Consider the following 26442-nt stretch of genomic DNA (forward strand, 5'->3'; position numbering starts at 1 on the left):
TTCACAGAACACACTGTAAAGTGAATTGACTGTATATTTGTGGGCGAACGCGGCAGCCAATTGCGCACAGCAGTGTCCCACAAACAGTCGTAGAATTGAAAATGACCAATTTATTATTGTTTTGGTTTTTGGAGGGATTATTATTAGGCTCTGTGTGGAGTAAGGAAACTTGCCCAAGGTTTCGCCCTGCCTGGAATTGAACTCAGGTCTCTCGCTTGCAAAGAGAGTGCTCTAACCACTGAGCTACAGGACTCCGATAATCAATAATAATAATAATCATGATAATCCTTGCATTTGATCCAGTGCCTTTCACAACGGGAAGTTAGTCACAAAGCATATGGCGGGATTTTCACTTCGCGTTTCATCGGCCAACGTGGCAGCCGATCTGCGCACGGCGATGTCCCCGCAAACAGCCACAAAGTGAACGGCCGATTTGATTTGAATGAGATCGACTTAGAAATGTAAAGCGTGTTCTTTGAAGCCATCGAGTTCCAGCCTTGTACGTTAAATCACGTCGACGGAGCAGATGTCTTTCCTGAAGACCTTAGGTTGGCAATGGGGCTTTTTATTTTGTTAGCAGGGATTTCAAAAAGTTGGCTTCACAATAGTGACATGTAAAGAGACAGCTTTTGCAGACCCATTCGCTCAGCAATTGGCAGATGTTTCAGGCACGCTGAATTCGAGGGCACTTAAAAAGTGATTGCCTTTCAATATCACACTTCTCCAGCCATTGGACGCTGATTAGAATCTTGCAACATTTACCGAACTATATCCCCCCCAACATAATACTAAAATAAGCAGTCATTGTTTATTTAGGCAGCGATGAGAAAACATTGAGCTAAGGTTACCAAAGTCATTTTAGCTGTGTTTTAATACCCTCTGTGGCTAACTTTGACCCCGGTACATAAGTCACTCTTGTATTTCTTGAGGAAATAAAAACAAATACTGTAAATTTCTACCGCTCGCCAATCCGGATAACTCCCTTTTCCCTTAGAGTGACAAGTTTTCGGGAGTTTACTGGAGTTATTTGATAGTCACTAGAAGAGACGAAAATAGAGCTTAGGAGAAATTTTTCACTCCGAGAGTTATTCGGAGGTGGAATGAACTGGTGGTGGACGCAGACTCCATTGCAGTTTTCAAGAGAGAAGTAGACCGATATATGAAGGACAATAATAATCCTTGCATTTGATACAACGCTTTATCACATCTTCGAGACGTCTCAAAGCGCTTTACTGAATATACTGTAAAGTGAATTGACGGTATATTTTGTGGGTGAAACGCGGCAGCCAATTGCGCACAGCAGCGTCCCACAAACAGTCGTGGATTGAAGTGACCAATTTATTATTATTATTTTTTGAAGGAATTATTACCCCCAGAAAAGCGATCCGCCAATCGACTACCAACCGGGTTCCTACTTACTGCGAGGTAAACAGTGGCGTGTGGAATAAGGAAATTTGCCCAACATTTTGACCTGCCAGGAATTGAATCCAGGTCTCTTGCTTGTGAGGCGAGTGCTCTGACCACTGAGCTACAGGACTCCAAATAGAGACTTAAAGGCTTATGGGGTTAAGGCAGGGCAGTGGGATTGAATGAACACCTTGTTTCAAGAGCCAGTTGGACTTGATGGGCTGAATGGCCTCCTTCTGCGCTGTAAATTTCTACGGTTCTGTGATAATTGTCAAAGCAAGATCAAAAAGTAGATAAAAACACGAGAGAGAAATTACAAAGGCAACAGCAAAATGTCAAGCAAAAGCAATTTTCTTATTTTGTCAAAGACAAAAGAAAACTTAAAGACACTTCCAGCGAACGCCTGGTGCGGAAAAATGCTTCCTCTCCACATGAAAAGATCAGGACATTTCACCACATCAATAGAAGCTGAATAAGTGTCAAAGAAATTAGTTTGCTCCACATAAATTTCATAGAAATTTACTATACTGATTCTGATATTCCCTAATGGTACAATTAAATTGAATTATTGCATGACTGGCGCAGGAGAGAGAGAGAGAAAGCCCCATTCAAAGCTTCAACATTGCAATTTCATTTTTGTTGACGTTATAGAAATGTCGAAACACAGAAACTGGAGTAAGCCTTTCAGCCCCTCGAGCCTGTTGCGCCATTCTATAAGATCCAGCCATAATCCACAGCCTTTTGGGGGAAAGAGTTCCAGATTTCCACTACCCTTTGGGTAAAAAACTGCCTCCTAACTTCACTCCTAAATGGCCTGGCTCTAATTTTAAGATGATGCCCCCTTATTCTAGATTGCCCCATTAGAGGAAATAGTTTCTCTGTATCTACCCTATTGAATCCCTTTATTATTTTAGAAACCTCAATCAGATAACCCCTCAACCTTCTACTCAAGGGTATAGAGACACACGTCTTTCAGGAAGCTGGTTCAATGGTGAAATAACAGTTTGTGCACAATTATAACATTGCACTATATCAGGGGTACTCACATCACTCCTCTATCCACCCCTTTGGTCAGCCCGCTCGGGCCTTCTGCACGCCCCTTGTCCTCTCCGCTCCACCATCGGCAGCCGAGATTTTAGACTCCATGTCCCAAAGCTTTGTCATTCCTGCCTCAATCTCTTCTCCTCGCCCCCTTTTTTCCCATCTTCAAATTGCACCTGAAGAGTTTCCTCTTTCACTGCACTTGTGGACATCTCCCCTCTCTCCCTGGTGCTTCGAGACACTACCCTGCGTGAAAAATGCTTTATAAATACAAGTTGTTATTGCTCTTGTTTATAATAATAACAATAATAATAATAAGACAGCACTTTGGGATGTCCTCTCAATGTGGAAAGCACTGCCACAAATATAATTTGTTGTTGTTGTTGGAGGGTGGTTTACAAGTTCAGAAGATGGGCAAATGATGTTGCTGATGCATTGACCCTGGAGGTAGTTAGAGACTCGCGGGTCTGAAGCTGTCCAGAGCCACGGTTAAACCTCAACACATGGCACTCGCTAATTAATGAGGGTTTGAATGTGACTTGAAGCTGATTGCGTGCTTTGCAGGAGAAAGAATAATGATTGCAATGCCGAGACTGATTGGTTTCTGCAGCTGAACTGAATTGCATGCTTTGATAAAGTTTAATAAATTCCCCCATGACTTCATGGCTAATCCACCTTGTGGTGTGGCTGCGAGCCATGGTAGCCAGGCAAATCTCAAGTTTGACTCTTGGTCTTCTGCTGATTTGACTGATCTCTGCCAAGGCAGGTAACATTGACCTTACCTCCATTGGCCTCAGTTACCTCTTCAGTGGAGAGGAAATATCAAACCTGGCAGACTCCTTCTGATTACTAAGTTGGGAGTCCTATAGCGTAGTGGTTAGTGCACTCGTCTCGCAAGCGAGAGGACCCAGGTTCGATTCCCGGGTGGGGCGAAACCTTAGGCAAGTTTTGTTACTTCACACACCTCTTTGTATCTAGCAGTAAGTAGGAACTTGGTTGTTAGTCAATTGGCGGATCACTTTCCGTTGGTAATAATCCCTCCCAAAAACAATTTGGTCACTCAATCCACGAGTGCTGTGCCCAATTGGCTGCCGCATATTGCCCGCAAAATACACAGTCAATCCACTTTATAATATATTCTGTGAAGAACTTTAAGACATGCCAGCAACGTGATAAGGCTATGTAACCAATTTAAGGATTATTATTGTTGTATATATTATATATTATTACTGTCACTGTGAGAGCATGTTTGTGTGAGGCCAAACGATAACACAGATGAGCTTCTGTAGCATTGTCCCTAGGGGATGAACAGAAGATTCATGATCTAGAAAAACATCTGACTAATAGTCACTTGAGTGCAACAATACAGCAGGCAAAGTTACACCTTCAGGGGAAGAGGGGTATCAGTCAATCTCAGATTCTGCAACTTGCTTCACCCATTCAGCCCAAGGTATAACATTCATCCAGCCAGAATATACCAGAAAGAGGTCAGGCTGCAGTAATTTGAGAAACAGTTCGATGCTGTAATGGAAAGACAGTAGGGTTGGGTGTCCTGAAAGGATGAAATCAATTGGGCCAAAGGTCCTTCTTCATCCGAACCTCTCTCGTAATTTCTTGTGTTCCTGTGGAGATTATTTTTCCCCAATTAGCTTTCCTATTTCAATTGAAGACTGAGGACCATTTCGCCTCTCAAATGTAGATGTCTTTATATCCATTAGCAACATGGGAAACAAGCAAAATCTAATTCCAGGCAGATCGTTAAAGCTCTGAACATCACCCTGCGAATTCTCATTCCTCCCCCATCCATTACTTTGATTCAATGGATAAATTATGCAGGTCACACAATAAGAATAAAGCAGGATTGTTACGGCCCATGTTAGGCTGTTTGAAATCTTTTTACGACAACAACTTACATTTATATAGCACCCTTCACCTGGGGTAGCATCCCGGAGTACTTTTACTTGCCCGGAGTAGTTATTTCAGGATTAAATTCATCAGGACAGTTCCCCTTGTTCCTGGGTGTCTGTAGCTGTGCTTCATTGTTATTCTTGTTATAAAAAGGAGAGCAATAAGATTCTTTTTGTGAAAGAACATCAGAACCCTACTCTCTCATTAGTGAACAATGGAATTGGGGAGTGGGGTGTGGGTGGAGGGAAGCCAGTGGGGGAATCGGGGTGGGTGGGGGGAGCGGGGGTCATGTGGAGCTAATACGTACTGAGCTACTGGCAAGAATTACATCCTTGATGGCAGATTACATCCTCCACTGTAAGTGGAGAGAAAAACCTCCCATTTACATCGAGGCTATGGAACGAAATTCTCTTGGAACGGTTCAAGGGCACAGCAAACATTAGAGAACACAATTAATTGGAGAAATGCAAAAACAAACATCACTCATTTAATTGGATAATGACTCAGATATGCCAATTTGTCTTGTGTTATTTATGGGCGCCCGATGCCAATTCACTGAATGGTTATTTTCAATCCGTCACTCACAGCCACAATGTTTTGCCAACGAGAACAATTTATTTTACAACCCCTTGCTTTTGGTCGCATGTTTCAGTGTTCGCCAAATGATTCAATGTGACAGTAACCAGTGCTGGATACGATCAAGGTCTTTAAGTACACTCTGGGCCTTGGCTCCTGCACCTAATATTTTCTTGAATTACGTAAGCAGGATTCATCCCTCCAGGGAGAGAGTGCACATTCCATTTCAACAATTTATCTCAGTCAGGAATTTCCAGTTGTAGGTGGGATGCGGAATTCTCAGCTTGGTTTGGATACTCTTAAGCATGGTGATAGGTTTCTACATGTGTCAGACACGCAGCTGACTCCCAAAAAAACATTGTAAGGACATGACAACTTAGATAGAGAAAGGCGATTTCCTCCAGTTGGGGAAACAGTTCATAAGGGGGGAATTGCACAGCGCTGGAAGAAAAATGCTGGGGGAGGTTTGAAGAATTCTTCACTTGGGTTTGGAATTCATTGCCACAAGTCGCATTGAGGTTGGATCAATAAAATCATTGAAAAGGGAATTGGATAATTACCTAAGCAGTTAAAAAAAACATTAAGAGAAATGGGGAAAGAGCTGAAAAGTGGGATTAATAAGGCAACAAAGCAGGGCGATCTGGAAATAAGTGATCGTGGCATAGACCTAATGACTTCCTTCTGCTCCCAAGATGTCCATTTCTGTGGAGAGTACACTGAACCACAATCAGCCAGGCTCGGACCATAAGATATCACAACAAACAAAGCTAAAACACAGCTCTTAATATAAATAAGATCATTCTTCCCTTCATTTACTTTTGGCGAATCTTCCTTTTAATAATCACAGTCGAGGTTACTGGAAAAGTATAGAGGCAATGGGAGGAAACTTATTTACTGTGATGAAGATTACTTAATTGCACAAGTTCCAACCCATGCTTGAAAAACAACATATTTTATGTTAACAATGGATTGGTCTGTAATCACACGCGAGGTTGCCTTTTTTGGAAGAGAAAGGCCTCAAAGTTTCAAGTGGAATTGTGATGAGAATGATTCCAAGGTTTGAGGAAAGGTTTTTCTCTCAATGGGTGGTAACAAGTCAACAATAGCCACAAGTCTGCCTCGCCTACCGCTCGCTGCTGCCAATGAGGGCAGAGTTAAAGCATGGAAGCAGTTTCCCGTCATGGAATAATTTCCTCTGGTAAGGGAATCTAGAACACAGGGGCATCATCTTAAAATTAGAGCTAGGCCATTTAAGAGGGAATTCATGAAGCATCTTTTCACTCAAAGGGTAGCGAAAATCTGGAACTTTTCCCCCCAAAAGGCTGTGGATGCTGTATCCATTCAAATGGTCAAGACTGAGCTGGATAGATTTTTGTTAGAAAAGAGTATGGATATAGGGCAAGGGCAGGTAATTGGAGTTGAGGTACAGATCAGCCATGATCAAATGGAATGGCAGAGCAGACTTGAAGGGTTGAATGGCCTATTCCTGTTTCTGTGTGGCACTTCCAATCATCAACTGGGATGTGATAATTACCACATTCCAGAGACTGCATGGATGAGCTCTCCAAAACTCTGTGCCATCTGGCATTTTAAGCCAATGCGAGCTTGCAGGCTAAAACTAGGTGGAATTTTAGTTCTGGTCCCCAAGCACTGGGCGGCCAAGTTTGCAAAATCGTCCAAACACCTGGAGGTAGAGTAACAGACTCATTGCCAGCGATGCCTGGCAGTTCCGGGCAGGCATGGAGTGAACTTTACGGATAGATTATAATCATAAAGCAAGCATTCATGCTTGTCAATATCAGCTCATCTGGAACCTCTGTGTGACATTTGGTGAAAATTAAGTACATACTGCATGACTAATCACCATTAGTCTTGAATTGTTTCATTGCTAGCCTAGCGACTTTTTTTTTCCAGTTTCGCTATTTGTTTTAGTCTTTTCTGGCTGTTTAGAATTCACACCACATCTCCGTTCCCCCTTAGACGTTTGTTTTCCTTCGCTTTTTAAAATTGAAATTCTTTTGCAAATGATGTCCACTGACGATATTCTCACATTGTTATATTCCCTCTTATATTTTAGCCAAATCTTGCCTCTCTTCTAGCCCTTCATCAGTAAGCAAATATTCAGCCACATTCCCCCTTTTCCAACCGTAAACTTCTCCCAAACTACCTCCGCCTCGCCCTCCTCTTCTCTCTCCATCATCAAATCCTTACCTGAACATTTAACTCTATGATTGCACTTTCGGACCCCTCCCAAATCAGAGTCTCACTAGTCTGTGTAAAGCGCTTTGAGATGTTCTCTGCACCGTCAAAGGCGCTGTATAAATACAAATTGTTCCTGATGTTTTTATTTTCCACAATATGTGTCCCTGTAGATACTTTTACTTAAGTAAAGGTGTCAGCCTGACTCACTCTCATCTTGAAATAGAAAATTGTGGGTTTGAGCTCCGTTTGGGACTTAAACTCCCAAAGTCCAAGCCCTCCAATGCAATGCTGAGTGTGTACTGCTTTCTTGGAAACGCCGTCTTTCAGATGAGAGGTTAAAATAAGGTCCTGTCTGCCTGTTCAGGTGGACGTTAAAGATCCCATGCCATCCTCCTGGTGTCCTGTCCAACAATCCCCTGGATAAAATTGATCATTCCATTCATGGCTGTTTGTAAGTCATTGCTCTGAGCAAATTGACTTCTGCGTCCACATAGGAAATATACAGTCACTACATCTTAATGTAATTTCTGTAAAACGCTTTGAGACATTCTTCTAATGTAAAAGGTGCTATATCAAAAGTAAGGATTATCATTATTATAAATACAGTCCTACTGAACAACGAATATTAAACAATCCAAACTATTTCTTTACAGCAGTTTATTGACTCTTGTTATTTGCTAATTTTAGAAACCTCTCATTACTTGTTGCTACCAACAGTATAGTTAAGCAGATGGGATGTACACCAGGGAAGATTCCTCACTTGCATTTTACTCTACATTTGTGAACATTGTGTGGGAGGGAATAATATGAATTTGTGTTGCTAAAAATGAAATGTAAATGTTAACGGGGGGGGGGGGAATGAAAAGAAAAAAGCTGTGCATGCTGGAAATTTGAAATACAAACTGAGAGAAATAGGTTAATATTTTGAGAACTGATATTATCCTCCAACATGTTTCAGCAGCTTTAGTGCAACTTATAAGGTTGAGTTAATAATAACACTTATTATAAACTTCCAGCTCTGTGTGGCATTGCTGTGTGCAAATTGGCTGGCCCGTTTGTCCAAATACAGTGTCACTGTCCCTCAGCATTGCAGTGTGAAGTACTTTGATACTTTTGGCACTGTATCAAACATAAGCATTATTATTATTATCATAATTATAAAACAGTATGTTCCTCATTACTGGGTACTGTTGAGAGATCATGTTGGTTTATTCCCCAGACAATCGTATTCATGTGGGCGGCGGGGTGTGAGGGGTGTGAGCGGTAAGAGACCATTACTTCAATAGAATGCCAATCATCATCGAATATTGATCAATATATCTCATTCGACTTATTGCTTCCAGATTGTGAAACAAATTTCCGCCCATCTAAGCAGAATTCAGTGACTTCCATAAGCCCGAACCTCATCCGAAACTAATTAGCTTTGTCTCCGAGATTGTTTTTGACGTGATTGAAATGGAAGCAGACTCGCGAGCTTTTCTGCCGGTTCAAAAACAGTAGAGGGGCTCAAAGGAAGCAAAGCAGGTATGTAATTGGAAACACATTGGCGGGAGACGCACGTGAGAGAGAGGAAAAAAAATCCTTGACACAATGAGAAACGGAAAGACTTGTTTGCACACTTCAAAGGTGGGTTGGAGCATTCCAAGGCAACAATACCTGTTTAAATCACAGAAACACATCAGATTGAATAGGAAACGGGTTCACTAAAATGGCAGAGAGAAACCCTAGAGAGATTAGGGCCTATTTGTGGTCATGGGATCCTTTTACCTTTCTTGTTGGGGAGACCGGTTAAAATCAGCGATTGATTTTTTCGCTGATTTTTTCCTGCCCTATTTTTCTACCAACTTCTTTATAAGTGCTCCGAGACGCTGCCCCACGTGTAGGGCGCTATATAAATGCTAGTTGTTGTTATTAATGAGATGCATTTTATACTCATTTGTCTATTGGATCCGAGACCCACAACACCCAAAACCACTTTGGCAAGACGTTTTCAAAGCGCTTCGCAGGATTGTAGTGCATCAGTGTGCGCAACAGACAATTTGCACGCAGTGATGTGCTTCCAAACAGCCATGGAAAACCACCCATTTTTTTCAAGTAGTGCCAGGAGATCTTTAACGTCCATCTGAGCAGCGTACAGACGAGATCTTGGTTTAACACCTCATTCAAAGGATGGCACCTCTGACAATGCAACGCTCCCCAATACCACGCTGGAGTGCCAGGCTGGACTGCGAGTTTAAAGTCCCCAATGTAGGGTTTGAACCCCCAGAGGCGAGAGTGCTACCCACTGAGCCAGGCTGGCACAGAGTGGATCAAAATGGTGGAAAACAGTTAAATTCCACCACAGTTGGGGAGCCAATTCTACACCGTTCTTAAAAAAACCTGCTTCGGAAATGAAATTTGAAGACCAAATGGTGTTATAAGCGAACACGAGGCTGAATTTCAAGCCAGCGGTGTACAGAAAATTGTCAAAGAGGCATAGCTGGAAAAACAGATTACTTACTGGAGTAATATTTAGGTAGGTTCAATAAAGAATTAGAATGGAAATGTTACAAATTGTCAAACAGATACAGCATGGACTTAAACTGAGTGCTATGAATAAGATGGAGAAAAACGATTGTAGCCTTGAAGAGTATGGATTTAACCCAGTTAACACACAGAAGCTTTCGTTCCTAAGTGCATTTTATTGTACCAGATTGCATTATCATTTTTTTTTACATAATTTGTTGGAACAATAAAAAGATATTAATGCCTGTAAAGTAGGACGTGAAACAATAGCAGAGCTGGGCGGAAAGTCTGTTCTTTGCTCCTTGTGCAGAGTATACATACATCAAAGATTCTGGTGTTGCGAAGCACTCAGTCATTCTGTCACCGACCTCCTCAGAGGAAACAGCGTAATTCAATTTCAGATCTTTAAAACGTTTGATATTTCGCAGTTCAAGAAATGTGAAACATACGGATTTTAATATCTTGTAAATTTGCTAGCGGAATCTCTGGGCAGGTTTAGCGGTGATTAATGACTTGTCTGCGTGTCGCCGGGCTCTAAATGTCACAATGTACGGTGAGACTATACCCGTCATTCTCTTGAGCCTGGTAGGTAACCGTAACCGGCATCAATCTGTCTCAGGGAAGAGGGAATGGATTGACTTAGTTTTATCTGTGGGCGAAATGCGGCAGCCAATTGCGCACAGCAGTGTCCCACAAACAGTCGTGGATTGAGTGACCAATTATATTTTTTTGAAGGAATTGATACCCACGGAAAAGCGATCTATCAATCGACTAACAACCGGGTTCCTATTTACTGCTAGGTAAACAGAAGCGTGTGGAGTAAGGAAACTTGCCCAACGTTTCAGCAACTTACATTTATATAGTCCCTTTCACCTGGGGGAGCATCTCAAAGCCCTGAACAATGGCGGAGTTTGACGCCGAGCTAGGGAGGTGACTGTAAGCACGGTCGAAGAGGAAAGTCTTCAGGTGCGATTTGAAGACGGGCAAGGAGGGGTCTCAACTACCCTCCTGGAAACTCATACCGACACTCTGGGTAAAGAAATACTTCCTAGTGTTGAAAATGCCCTCTCAGCCCTCAAACTTTGTGCTTTTGTTCTGTTTCCTCAGTGTATCTGAAAGTATTGTCTTGGGTTTACTTTTTCAATCCCACTTCAAATCTTATACGCAGCTCCGTAAGGTCCCCTCTGAGATGTCTTGTTTCAAAGTTGAAGAATGCTAGCTTCTCTAGTGGTTGCTCACAGCTCATTCCTCTAACATTGGGGATTTTCCTTGTTACTTTCTCTCTGCACTGCCTACAGGACCTTAGACCTCGTCCCCCACTTAGGTCAGGGTGATCAAACTTTACTGCAGCCCCAGTGCGCCAGGAGAGAGTGTTATTTTCAACAGGTTACTAGCAGAATCGCCACCAGTTAGCAAAGCCATCTATCTTGTCTGACTACTTGAAAGAAGGAGAAAGGATTGTGTTTTGTGTAAATATGTATCTCAGACAATTCATCTCAATTCGGTCTTGGGTAATGTTCTGTCATACATTTCTATTGTGAGAGCCCTTGTGAGGAACGCCTTTTCTCATAGCCAAGACATTTCATAACGTCTAAGTGTAGGGACTGCATATTTTGTAGGTCCAGCAGCTTAGTAATGTCTCATGAATTCACGAAGTGAATGACCAACTTTTTTAGTATCTGGTGGATGATGGCCAAGACATCGGGAGAAACTCCCTTCCCTTTCTGAGAAGCATCGCGGTGATCTTTGAGATCCGCCTGAACAGGCACAGACGGGATCTTGGTTTTAAAGTCTTCTTGAAGTGCGGTACCTCTGACAATGTAGCGTGGAGACTGTGACTGTGTGTTCAATGTCTGTACCGGGGGGCTTGAACCCACAACCTTAAACAGTGCAAATCGCACCGATAATTTGGATCGGTCGTAAAGGCAAGAACACCACAAGAACATAAGAACATAAAAACATAAGAATTAGGAGCAGGAGTAGGCCATTAAGCCCCTCTAGCCTGCTCTGCCATTCAATAAGATCATAGTTAATCTATTTAACTCCACCTACCCGCCTTATCCCCATATCCCTTAATCCCTTTATCCACAACAAATCTATCAATCTCAGTCTTGAATATGTTCAAGGACTGAGCATCTACAGCCCTTTGGGGTAGAGAATTCTACCATAAATTCACTACCCCCTTAGTGAAGAAGTTTTTCTTCAACTCAGTGCAAAAGGGCCTACTCCTAATTTTAAGACTGTGACCCCTGGTTATAGTTTCTCCAACCAGGAGAAAAAGTCTCCCACTCTCTATTCTGTCGTGCCTCTTAATAATCTTATAGGTTTCTATAAGATAACCTCTCATTCTTCTATATTCTAGAGAATATAGGCCTAAATTGCTCAACCTATCCTCATAACTCATCCCTCTCATCCCTGGTACCAACCTAGTGAATCTACGTTGTACGCCCTCCAAGGCGAGTACATCGTTTCTTAAATAAGGAGACCAAAACTGCACACAAAACTCTAGGTGCGGTCTCATCAGGGCCTAATACAGTTACAGCCATACTTCCCTACTCTTATATTCTAACCTTTTTGTAAAAAATACCAACATACAGTTAGCCTTCTTACTGCAAACTAACTAACATATATCACCCATTAGCTATGGTGGCAAGCTATCAGGAGGAGGGCAACCGTTAGCTTCTGTAATGGCAAAGAGATTAAAGCTCCTTAAGATAATCAGAGTCCACTTTAAGTAACTGCTACCTTATGATTAATAATAAAAAACCTGTAATACTGAGCTAAGAATCCAAGTTCTTTACATCCCCAGCAATATCTTTAAATTGTGTGAAAAAAAGTCACACGCAGATTACTTAGGATATGAAATACTCTGCCAGAAGTGATGGTTGAGACACAATCCATATCGTCCTTCAAGAAGGAATGGGACAAAAACCTTAAAAAGAGAGACATGGGGAAAGAGCAGGTAAATGGGACCGAAAGAATTGCTCTTGAGGGAGGCAGCACAGACATGATGGACCAAATAGTCTACTTCTGTGGCCATGAATTTCTAATGGTCTGTACCTTGAAGAGTAAATGGTAATTATAAGGCATGGAGCTGGAGGTGGCTTGGTGTTATATTTTGACTCGCTGGTCAATGGGCACAGATGTCGGAAGCTGTCAACCCACTGACCTCTCTGAAGATTGGGGCCGCTGAACGAGAGGACCTCCTGTCTGAGGGATGCTGCTCCAGTGGAGAACAGCCCTCCTTTTGAGCTTCCTGCGGCAGTCAGCCTTCCTGGAAATATTTCCACTGTGGGGAGAGGAATTCGAAGCCCAAAAATATGTAAGCTTTTTGTGGTTGTGGTTTTAGTTGTTGCTTCCAGCCCCACTAAATATTTGCACGGAAACTAGTGAAGGCTAATTTCTGAGCTTGCTACAGGGATGTATACTGTCTGCCCTCAGCAAGATTAACAGAGAGATAAGTCTAACAGAGCCACTATCATTTAGTGATGGGTGATGTCAAGGATGGGGGTTGGACACCAAGTAAGGAGGTGAGGTTTGGGGAGGTGTGTTCAAAGAAGTAGAATTTGAGACGGGACTTAACAACAACAACAACTACAACAAGATTCCATTTATAGAGCGCCTTTCACGTCTGGAGGATGTCCCAAGATAAAGATAGAAAGAGAGCAAATGAGACAGAGTGGTAGAGGGAAGAAATTCCAGAGGTTAGGAGAGGAGTAACTTGGCCACCAATGGTGGTGCGGAGAGGGGATTCTTTAATCATCTTTTCTCCCTCTCCCCCACCCACCCACACATACTCATCCATCCTCTTCAGCTACCCCCCATGTCCCATGTGGCTCGGATGCCCAGCCAGCTATGTGAGGCACTTTGAGACATCATCCAACATTGAAAGACGTTATATCAATGTAAATCGCATTGCATTGCGCTGGATCTAGGACCTTTCAAAAGACTTTCTCTTTGGTTATTAAGAGGGAGACAAGATGTAATGATACCGTGCCCTCCACAACCACCACCATCCCATGTCAAACAGAGCTTTTAACCGAATCTCCGAGATTGTGGCTTCAGATTTGGGGATCTCGGGGCTTTGCTTGTATCCCACACATTTGTCTTCCAGCTGTGATTTCCATCCCATCAAATCCAGATGAAAACTTTCTTCTTTGTGGTTTCCTTTCGTCAGTCGTGGCCTCTAATGACCTGACCTCATGGCTCACTGTTACTGATTCAACCTCTTCAGAGACAGATTACAGCACTAAACCATAGGATTGGGAGCCTAATAATAACAATCACAATAATGATAATAATAATAATAATAAAAAAAGAACCCTTGAATTGGACGCCGTCCTCGGGATGTCTCAAAGAGCTCCACGGAAATTTACTGTGAAGTTGTATTTGCAGGAAACACAGCACCAATTTGCACACAGAAATCTCCCATCAACAGCCATGAAGTGAACAACCAATTGTATAATAATAATAATAATAATCCTTGCATTTGATATAGCCTTATCACGTCTTTGAGCACTTCACAGGGCAGCACATATAGTGAATTGACTGTAACTTTTGTGGGTGAAACGCGGCAGTAATTGCCCACAGTGGTCTCCAACAAACAGTCGTGGATTGAGTGACCAAATTATTTTAATTTATTTGGGAGGGATGATTATCCCCGGAAAAGCGATCCTCCAATCGACTAATAACCGTATTCCTACTTACTGTTGGGTAAACAGAGACGTGTTGAATAAGGAAACTTGCTCAACGTTTCGCCCTATCTATTTTTGCCAGGGGATTGTCAGCCAAAACACCGAGGAGAAACTCCCTTCTCTTTTCGAATAGTGACACAAGATCTTTAACGTCCACTCGAACGGGACTTTGGTTTAACATCAAAGCCGAAGGACGGGTTCTCTGTCAGTGTGGCACTTGCCCCCAGGACTGCACTGGGAGCTCAAAGTCCTGATATTGGGGTTGAACTCAGAAGGCTTCTGACTCAGAGGCAAGAGTGCTACCAACTAAGCCAGGCTGACATTTGTCATGACTGGACTGTGGTGTTACGTTAGGGATAGAAACCATGTGTGGCAATAGGATTACGCGAGAGGTCAGATTGTGAACCTCAACAGGATTGTCAGCTTTGGACAGGTTGACTAGGCTAAGTCTCACAAGGTATTTCATTTCCACTTGCACGTCAAACGAGCTAGGAGAGTTTCAACAGAGACTGTACTTCCCTTAAAGTGGAGCTAGAGAGAGTCAAGTGTTATGGTCAGTGAGTCAGTCACCGGAGGGCATAAATGTAATATTATTTCCAAAAATAACACAGGGAGAGGTTAGGCAAATTTTTGTCTGGGACACAAAATGCCTTGCCAAAAACACATGTGGTTAAATTTATAATTCTTTTTACAAGAGAATTAGACAAATATTTGAGAAAGAGAGATAATAATAATCCTTGCATTTGATATAGCGCCATATCATGTTTTCGAGACGCCTCCAAGTGCTTCACAGAATATACTATAAAGTGAATAAACTGTATATTTTTTAGACTGAAACGTGGCAGCTAATTGTGCACAGCAGTGTCCCACAAATAGTTGCGGATTGAGTAACCAAAGCATCATTCTTATTTATTTTGGAGGAATGATTACCCCAGGAAAGCAATCCTCCAATAGACTAACAACCAGGTTCCTACTTCCTGCTAGGTAAACAGAGATGTGTGGAGTAAGGAAACTTGTGTTTCGCCCCATCTATTTTATCTAGGGGATTGTTGACCAAAACACCGAGGAGAAACTCCCTTCTCTCTTCGAATAGTTACACAAGAAACTTGCCTAAGTTTTCGTCCTTCCGGGGAATCAAACCCAGGATCTCTTGCTTGTGAGGCAAATGCTCTAACCAACATGCTACAAGACCAATATACCTCAACGATCACTCACACCCCTTTGATATCTCAATTTCAACACTAAAAGCTTAGATCTATATTAATGACATTGTTTTAAACAGTTGGAAAGCACGTGTGAGAGTTTGCAGAGTGCATAAGAAATGTTGGCATTACAGATAAGGTTTAAAAATAGCAGCTTGCAATGTTCTTGGTTTGTCCTTCAATCTGCCTTATCGTTTGGGTCCACTGTAATTTAAAGCACTGTTTTACAAACCTGACACAGAGTACATTGATATGATTCATGCTGAAGGCTTGTTATTCACTGTGTGTGTGTATAATAACTCTGTTACTGGTTCTGGCACTCTCAATGCAAACACAAAGTAAAGTGAACAGGGCGCCCAGTAAGACAGTTTGCTCTTGAGTTGTCTGTTTTGTGCACCATTGGGACCCATATCTAAGTCTTCTGTTAAGGCATAATATCACTTGCATTTGGTACTGCACCTTTCACGTCAGTAGGGTGTCTCACAGCGCTTCGCAAGACATACTGTAAAGTGCGGTAACTGTATATTTTGTGGATGATTGTATCAGCCATTTTGGGCCCAGCAAAGTTCCACAAACAACCACAAAGTGAATGACCGACTTTACTTGGGGGTCTGTCAGCCAGGATACCAGGAGACACTTATCTCTCCTCTCNTTTTTGAACAGTGCCGTGGGATCTTTAATGTCCATCTGAACAGGCAACTCAGTTTAACAACTCTGACATTGAAATGTAACTCCAGAACTGCGTTGGACTATGATTTCAAAGTCTCCACGTGGGGTTTGAAGCCACAAGCGTCTGATTAAGAGTGCTACCAACTGAGCCAGGTTGACAACACAAAGAAGTCAAATTATCTAAGATCTCAGTTTCTCAGATGTTAGAACTGGAAAGGAGGGCTTTCTATTGATTTTAGGACACAATTCTCAAAATATATCTGTAGAGTTTGCTGTCTACTTTATTGAATTTGTCTCATCCACCTTCGCTGCAATCCTGCAGTTATAATGCTGGCACTGGATTTGGAGGCTATAATATGAAAAGGTGTTGTAGCCCTTCACGGGGAATCAGTGTCAAGTGCAATGACTGTGGGTTTGTAGACAAACACCGCAGCCAATTAGAGCATGGCAACATCTCACAAATAGGCAGGGTGAAATTCTAGCGCTAACCAAATCTGATTCAACAACAACAGCAGCGCTCTTCACGTAGCTTAACGTCTCGGAGTGCTTGACAGTGGCGGAGTCTCACCCTGAGAAACGCAAAGAATCTTTTTATTTAGTAACCCATGCATTTGATAAGGAGCCGATAACATCAAAACATCTCAAAGCGCTTCACTGTGGGGGACGGGGAGGTTTAATCTATATTACTTAATCAGAAGTTTCACTCTGGCGCTCTGACTTCTGACAGAGTTGGATTTGTAGAATGGAAATATTGCTGGCAAAGGTGGAATGGCAGTACAATTTATAGTGAGTTTATTGCTCCTCATATTGACCCTGGCACCATTAAAGTAAACCTAACTTGTTTCCTCTGCAAGCCATTGCAATGAGAAGCGCATTAAACCAGGAGAGTTCCGAGAGCTCGCTATAGGGAGCTGTAAACAAGGTGTACTACACCAGAAGTCAGGATTAATGAGTGTCACTGAGTAGATCTGACTGTGTTCCTACCAGAAGAACCTTGAGAGAATACAGTATTCTTTTAATGAGCGCAATAAAAAGGGGATCTCAAACCCCTTTATTTAAGACTTCAAATGCTTAATTATGTTTTAAGCATTGGACAAATGTATTGGAAGTATAAATATATTTGCCAAGTCTCCTTGGCTCATTATTTAGCTTTGACACTTTAGGATTGTTGAAAATAGGTCAGTGAATTCATTATTGTGGATATAAAAATTCCACGTAATAGCTACATTATTGGAAGACATGCAGTTTATCATTCTGAAAAGCCCTAATGAATGCATGCTTGGGACACGAGGCTGTTAGAAGAGTCCTGAAGGACGTGGATAAGACATCTAAGTATTAGAGGTAACACACTAAATTGTTAGCACAAAGTAGAGAATGCTTAGCTTCTTATCAAAAGGTGAGAGTTTTACTCCTGAGGGAAGCACTCATCTGCCTCATTGAGTTCTTTTTCAAAATTCCCACCAGAGGCAACGTTTCTCAAAAATCTGCTTGCCCTGAAGTGAAGTGAGGACAACTTGCCATCATTTCTTGAATTGTGGCTTCTCACATCATTCAACAGCAACTTGTGGATCAAAACCGTGATCTAGCTATCTAGCTATCTTGCCACCAACTGTCCTAACTCACCCCCTTGCCCCTACATGAGATGAAAGAGGAAATAGTCTTCAAACATTGAATGATTTGGAGAGGACAGGAGAGAAATGGGTACAAAGGTACAAGGCACAAGAGCAGTTAGAACTGAGGCTCTTGAGGGTGAAAATTCTTACCTGTGATAACACATCATTGGAAATTCTGCCTTGTCGAGAAACAAAGGGAATAACTGGTCCATGGACCTAGCTCATACCCTCATCCATACCTTCACCTTCACCCTGACCTATCTCCATTTTAGTCACGATGACCTGCCAGAAACTGGTATCGTTGCCAACAGTACTGACGTTTCAACTGGGTTGGCTGAGGTCCTCCCTGGATAAGAAAATGTTTCGAGGGAGGAACAGCTCAATTCTAAGTGTCTGTGTTGAGTCATTTTAAACATTTAGCACATTTAGCTTACTTTAAAAATTCTTTGATAGTGATTCAGAATATTCGCTGAATGCTTGTAGTTTCATATTAACTAGACACCCATCTAATACTGGAACCCAAGCCATTACTCAATGCCTGTACAATACATTCCAGTGTAACAGAGAGAATTCAAATGACTGCTTCCCTAAGGACATCTTGATGTTTGCTTGGAAGTTCCTCTTGAGCAACGAGATCAATAGATTGGAGCTTTGAGATGCTGTGTTAATGTCAATGTTAATGTGATAATGTCAAGCCATTACTGAGACAGCCACCACACACATGAACTATTTATAAATTTGCTTGTACAAGATGTACCAAATGCAGCCCAGTTTGTGGTATTAATGAGACAGACTTCAATCTGGTTTGCGGATGTCACATTTTAAGCTCCAGCACAAGAGTACTGCAAGCAGAACTGATTTCATAAGCTGGAGGTGCAATTTTTAAATTGCCAGATACTCCTGATAAAAGAATAACAGTGGGGAGGTAGGGAGGAAGTATGTCCCAAGTGGCTTGACATTCAGAGATTTGGACTGGAGCAGGGGGTTGGGATCAGGAGGGGTGGAGGGCAGGGAGGGTAGGGGTAGAAGGGTGACCGAAGGCGAGGTTGTATCAAGAGTGAAGGAAGCCATAGAGGTAGCGAGGCAAAGGTATTGTGGAATGGGATTCCAAAGGGTGGGGGCAGAAAGACTGAAGGCCCGACCCATTTGATCTCATAATTCCAGGACACCCAACCTATCTACCTACCTACCATAACAACAATGACATGCTTCTTAAATTAGTCACAGTGACCTAGTCTCCACCATCCTTCCCTGTTACTCAATCCAGCTATTAATTTTTCTCTGCCTGCAGAAGCACTTCCTGGTGTCTGTCCCAAACTGGCCCTCACTCTATATCTTTGATTTCTGCTGTTTTGGGGGTATCTGGAAGACGCTGTCCTGGGTTCACTTGCTCCAGCTGATTTGGGATTTGTTGAACATGTACGAGATCACCTCTTAGGCGCTCTTTTTCCAAAGCCGAAAATCCACTCAGAAGACAAATCCTATCAAAGGAATAAGATATCCCAAGGGTCAATAGCAGCTTTCAAAAGGGAATTGGCTAACTAATTGAACAGAAAAAAATGCGCAGGGCTATGGGATAAGAGTGGGGGAAATGGGACTAGTTGGATCGCTCTTTCAAAGAGCCAGCACAGGCACGATGGGTCGAATGGCCTCCTCTGTGCTGCAAGATTCTATGATTTTATGATAACAATCCAAGCATTCTTTACCCTCCACAGACATCAAACAGACACGTTTACATCAAAGAAACAAAGAAAAAGCTGAACCGCTCTTTAAAATCATCTTAAGATCTGAATTCGGGATAAATGCACCAAAGACCATGCAAGTGCCCCCCAAGGAAACAGATCGAACACAAACACAAACTCGGGGCAATTAAGTTGAGTTCAGCGAATGAAAGAATGCATTGGAAATAGCTACTTCGTTTCAGGAACAAATTGATTCCATTTTCATACCTAATACTGCACAAAGTTCACATGTATTTTATATATAAACTTACACAAAATAATTGGGAACTTACACTTATAAAGCAGGGTAGTGGCTCAGAACACTTAACAGTGGCAGAGCCTGACTCTGAACTGGAGGAGGGGGAGCTGACTGTAAGCACGGTCGAAAAGGAAGGTTTTCAGGTGGGACTCGAGAAAGTGTAGAGCGTGGGGGGGCAAGATGGAGCGATTGAGGGAGGGTATTCCAGAGTTTCAGTGCATAGTGGCTGAAAGTGCGACCTCCGATGGTGGGGCAGAGGGTGCGAGGGACGAGCAGGAGGCCGGTGCCAGTCGAATGGAGGTGCCGGGTGATGGATTGGGAGTGAGGAGGTCGGAGAGGTCGGGAGGTACCAGGGAGTGAAGGGATTTGAACATGAGTGTGAGGATCTGTGAGGATGAGTGTGAGTAGAAGGTCCTCTCGCTTGTGAGGCGAGTGCTCTAACTGCTAAGCTGCAGGACTCCCACATTGTGCGAGCTTGGGAAGTGCTCCGAGATGCTACCTCATGTGAAGGGCATAACATAAATGCAAGTTGTTGTTCAGATAAGATGCCAGAGATGGGTTGGAGCCTGAACGAAGAGAGATATGAATAGCAGGACTAGGATCTTACACTGGATCCGCTGAGGGACTGGGAGAAAATGGCGTTTAGCTGGGATGCAGCTCACAGGCCTGCAGCTGAAGTCTCGTGCGGGGGGAGAACTGGGGCAGAGACCTGAAGGAACTGAAACCTCTGGAAAGGTGGAGCTAAGGAGGCCAGCGGAGAGAGAGAGAGAGACTTCTCAGCTGCATTGCACAAGCTTGCCTCAGATCCACAGTAATATGCATCACACCCATGCACCGCCTAACTGAAAATCCCAAAGAAACTCCCCAAATGAGTAACTCAGCCTAAAACAGGGCATGATTAGCCACAGGCAGTTTCTTGTAATGCAAACAGGCTGAGGCTGCCATTTAATGTGCCGGGGATATAGGCAGCAGGCTGCTATGTTTCCTCGTCTCCTCAGTTTGATGTTTCCGGATGCTTCTTACACAAGAGCTGACCGTGCTGCCTTTACTGGCGGCTCATTGCTGAAAACCGTACACCCAGCTCATGTTTGCCAGGCACTCCCCAAACGTACTGAATTACAACAAATCTTGGCATGTTCTCAGCACACGTTCGGCACGCAGAAATACAGGCCAACATTGTGCTCGACTTTTGGAATCGTGGAATTGTTGGCGTGACTCTGATTTTATTCGAACCCCAGTTAAAGACTGAGAACAATCCAGCTCTAGCCTGAGATTCCAATCAGCCAATTTCAAATGCTGGCATTTCCTTCTCTCCTATTTATTTGGCTAGAATGTGGGTGATGATTTTGTAATGAACAAGAGGAAAGAATTATCTGACTTCCCATTGACTTGTAATAGTAATAATAATCCTTGCATTTGACATAGTGTCTTTAAAGTTTCATTTGTCTTTAAGCACTTAAAGTGTAGTGACTGTGTATTGTTTAGGCGAATGAGGCAGCCAATCTGCGCATGGCAATTTAATAGTAATAGTAATCTTTGCAATTGATATAGCGCCTTATCACGTCATGATGCGTCTCAAAGTGCTTCACAGAATATATTGTAAAGGGGATTGATTGTACAGTTCCCGCAAACAACAACAAAGCGAATGATTTTTTCTATCTGGGGAGCATTATTGGCCAAGACACTGGGTAAAACTACCTTCTCTTTTAGAGTAATGTCACGGGATCTTTAACGTACACGTAAATAGGCAGGTGGGACATCTCATTCAAAGGACAGTACTCCCCCAACCACCCACCTCCAACATGCGAATGCCTATGTTGATTATGTTACATTGGAATGTCAACCTGTGAGCTCAAAAGTGTCAATGTAGGGGCTCAAACCCACGAGATTGTTACTGAACTGAGGTGAGGAGCAGAAACCACGAAAGGGATTTTGCCCGCACTATGCTTTTCCTTGTGGACTTTAACTTCACTTAATGCAACTTGCAGCAAAGTTTTGAATTGAAAATAATGAACCTTTATTGTATGTTTTATACAAAGCTAAGGAAATTCATCGAGATGTCACACTGGTATATAAAATTTCCATCGGTATGTCTCAACATGAGTGTTTCAATAGATGATTCTAACTGAATAAACATCTTCCTCCACATTCCTTCATTCCCCTGCTGGCTGACAGCCCATCACAACCTGTACTCTTCCAAGTAACAGTTAGTGAACAGCTATATCGCCTCCTGTGTTCCTCCCACCTCCGTCCCCTGCCCCAAATGAATGAATGATTGAATCAACCCTGGGTAGATCATAAAAAACTCTTGCCTGATGACACAAACGCATAACAGCTTGTATGACTTAGTCAGAAACCACAGAGATTTCCATTTGCCTTCTTCTGAGCCTTACACATGCACCAAGCGTTGATAAGTCAGAAATGGATAAAGCTTTGTATATTATGTTATTCCACAGAGCAGAAATCTGCCTTCTCCGAATGTGTCTGTTCCCCGACGAACAAGACTATGTATGGTGCTTGTCTGGGGTGGGCGATGGGAAGAGGAGCTCAGGCCTGACTCACATCAATGGGACGGAAGCTTTAGATGTGCACTGTGCCAACCTGCGCCTAACACTCTATGGAATTAGGCAAGTGGGCTACATCCCCCCAGGGAGAGGGGGTGGGGGAGAGAGAGAGTGCACATTCCATTCCGAACATGGGGAAATTTCCACGAATAGATAATAATAATTGTCCTTGCATTTGATATAGCACCTTATCACATTGTCAAGACATCTCAAGGGTATGAAATAATACAAAATAATCCTTGAAGTTGATATAACACCTTAGCACATCTTCGAGACGTCTCAAAGTGCTTGGCAGAATATACTGTAAAGTGAGTTGCCTGTAAGGTGGACTGGCTATGTATTTTGTGTATTAGGTGGTACCCATATGTGGAATACTCAGGCTAGTTTGGATACTCATGTAGGGCAGTGGGTTTCCACATGTGTCAAACACCCAACCAAACTCCCAACTCCCACCCCCACCCCTCAAAAAAAAGGACATCACAAATATAACCACAGTGAATGTTCAACAACAACAACAAAATTACATTTATGGAGCGCCTTTTATGTCGGGGGATGCCCCAAACCACTGAACAGTCAGATGTCAGGGCCTGAGCATGGGGGAGGGATGGTTTAGGAGTGAGGGAAGGCAGAGAGGTGGTGGGAGACCAAAGGCACGGTCAGAGAGAAGGGTCTTGAGACCGGCCTTGAAAGATGCGAGGGAGGAAGCGAGCGAAGGGACTGTGGGATGGAGTTCCAGAGTGTAGGGGCAGAGAGGTTGAAAAGCCCGGCCACCGATGGTAGGGCGGGTCGGGCCGGCGACATGGAGCAGGCCGGAGCCTAATGAATGGAGGGAGCGGGCAGGTTGGTAGGGAGTCAGCAGGTCAGAGAGGTAGAAGGGGGCAAGGCCATGGATTGCCTTAAAGGTGAGGACGAGGATCTTGAATGTAATTCTATATTGGGCATTAAATTGGCAGAGCGACACAGTTTTAAATTCTCGCTGTTTGCCTCTCGGTGCTTTGATGGGGGAGATGTATTGCTGACTTGTTATATGTAAGAGAAGACTCTTTGTAGTCTTCTATAAAGAGATACTGTGGGTTGTCTGTGTCACTTCTATGAGCTCATCTTTATAATGCAAAGCCAGGACAAAAGTACCAGGTACCCAGTGGCCAAGGCAGTTTTGCTTCGGATTCAAGTGCTTCTTAAATGCGTCAGTTGTGTTAAATATGCATTAGCTGCGGGAAAAATATATCCTGGGGCTTCAAATTTTGTTGTTTTGCAATGAATCCCGCTCGCAATGTTTGGATGCCAGGAATTATTTTTAACAACAACAACTTGCATGTATACAGCACCCCTCACTGAGCGCAGTGTCCCAGAGCGCTTAACGCTGGCGGAGCCCGATGCCAAACCGGGGGAGGGGGGAGGTGATCGTAAGCACGGTCGAGGAGGAAGGTCTTCGTATTTATAATTATATATTGAGACGTCTAGAAGACGTGTGAAAAGCGCCATATCAAATGCAAGGATTATTATTATTTTATGAATTAATATATTATAGGTTTTTTTTACAGAAGGAAATGTGTAAGGCGTGAATGTGCTGCACAGCTCTGAATGGAATTGCAGTGGCAGAACATAAGCCAATTGGATGGTGAGGAACGGGTGCCCGCTGGCTTTGGGCAACATTCAGTGACTGGGGAACGGAGGGATGGAGGGAATCTGGCATCGTTGCCACAGCTGATTAGACCCTTGGGGACTTCACACATCAAAACCCTCTGTTTTTGTCATTCCCCCTTGTCACTGGCTTCCCACAGGCTCCAGTTGCCAGCATGGTTTTAGTCTGCTGTAACTTGTTTGTATCTTTAAATTATACATCAAAACCAGAGAAGAGATTTTCCGAGAGGGCGAGAGGGGGAGAGGAGGAGAGGGGGAGAGGTGGTTCACTTTTCATTACCACACCTTCCATTGCTGCACTTTTTTTTAACAAGCTGACGTAATTTCAACCGCTTATTCCCCGTAGACCCTTTGCGCAGGTTCCCAGTTTGAAAGCCACCTCTCAATCTGAGCCGAAAGGACCTGCTTTTTCCCGCTCTGTCGGGATATAAGCAACGCTGGTAAAATAAATCATCTCGTGAATGTTTATTCTTGTGGGCAGCAAGCTAGCCTTAAATTGAATACATGCGTCAGGGACACAAGACAGAGCAGTCATACTTAGTCCTATAAGGACCGAAGCTGTACTTCTGTATTGCATCTAAAAGCTTATTCCTTCGGGAATGCACTGGTGAATTATTCCCATAAGATGATGTAAGGCTGATTTTTTTTATATGAAAAGGGCCTTTTTAAAAAATATTTATTGCTTCGCTTGCAAGGAAACAAATTCATTTGCTTTCAAATTATACGATCACTGCAATTTTTGGAAAGCTCGTTCAAAGGACCGGACTCCAAACAAAGACTGAGTTTAAGAGTGGTCTTACAGGCTAATAACAGTAACCTTTGCGTTTGATGCAGGATTTTACTGTGAAGTGCACATGCACAACAATGTACCTCAAACAGCCACAAAGTGAATAACCAATTTTATTTGGGGATTGTTGGCCAGGACACCATGGGATACTCCCTTCTTTTCTCGAATAGCACCGTGATATCTTTAGCGTCCGCCTGGATTAGCAGATGGGATATGTCATCTGAAGGATAGTGCCTCTGACAATGCAATGCTCCCCCAGCACTGCACTGGAGTGTCAACCTGGACTGTGGGTTCAGAGTCCCAACGCAGGGCTTAAGCCTACAACCTCTGACTTTTTTTGGTCAGCTGAGTTTCTCAAACACGCGAAAACCCATCATCAGGTTTAAGATTATCCAAACCAAGTTGAGATTTCAATGTACCCCACAACCTTTTGACTCAGATGCAAGAGTGGTACCCACAGAGTCAGGCCGAGACCTTGATAAAGGACCAGGTGGAATTTTAGGCCTTTACCACCCCCACCCCTCCTCACACACATACACACACTTTTCAACACCACTATGTTTTCTCTTGCTCTGCGCTGTGTCCTGGACAGATTAACATGATCCGATTATGTTCCTGCTTCTCTGCTGCATGAAACTTTCCAGCTAGAGTTTGGCTCCTATAAAGAACAATAAACATCTGTCACCTCACAAGTCAAAGTCTTGAAGGGTAGGAGGCAGCCCTGGTGATGTCACTCTGCCTTGGATACTTTGCTGGAAAGGACAGAGGGTGGGGGGGAATTTGCCCAGTGGTGAAAGAAAAAGGAATTTTACCGTCTCAGAACAGAACAGTTGAGGAAAGGATTGGCATCAATTCAGACACCTTTTCTTGTCTTAAATCATCTCATAAAATATTTAAACTCTCTACACCAGTAACCATTACCTGCCTTATCCTAATTCCCCTACTGTCCCGACTTCCATCCAACTTCATCTCCATAGTTCAGCCAACAATGTCCTATTACCGCCCAATCCACCCTATAATTCTGGGCTCTCCCATTCTGTCCCTGCTCTCTGGAACTCTCTTATATATATTATATTATATAATAATAATAATTTTAAAAAAATTCAGAGGTCCCTCTAGCTTGCGTTTGATGCGTTGCGTTTCCCTCCCTACTTTCAAAGCCCTCCTCAAGGCTTATCTCTCTGTCTGGCTTTCGGTCCAACACCTTACCACCCCAATGGCTTGGGTGCCCAGCCCAGCTGAGTTAAACATTCTGAGAGGTCTTCTTGATGGGTCTTCTGTATAAATGGCCTCATGGCATTCCACTGATCTGCTTCTGCATAACAATGAGGGAATGATGTGCAAAAAACAAAATGAAGGCCATACACATTGAGAAACATAAACAGCAGCAAAATAGTGTCTGCAGCACAAGGCAGACATGAGCCAATAACCCCATAGAGAGAGTCAGTGCTGGTGTTAAACTAGAATGTCTAGGTTCCCTCAGTGCCATCTCCTCAGGTAGTGAGTTGGACACAAATCCAGACTGGAAATGATCTGGTTCAAATTGCTGTTGTAATTAAACCTATACATCATCCTCCGTTCCTTCCTTATAGAAAGAAAGGGGGGGGAGCAAGCTCATAACCTTTTACGTGGCTTGCTCACTGACTGAGC

The sequence above is a fragment of the Callorhinchus milii genome, unplaced genomic scaffold (genome assembly GCF_018977255.1).
Source record: "Callorhinchus milii isolate IMCB2004 unplaced genomic scaffold, IMCB_Cmil_1.0 Scaffold11, whole genome shotgun sequence".
NCBI classification, from domain to species: Eukaryota; Metazoa; Chordata; class Chondrichthyes; order Chimaeriformes; family Callorhinchidae; genus Callorhinchus; species Callorhinchus milii.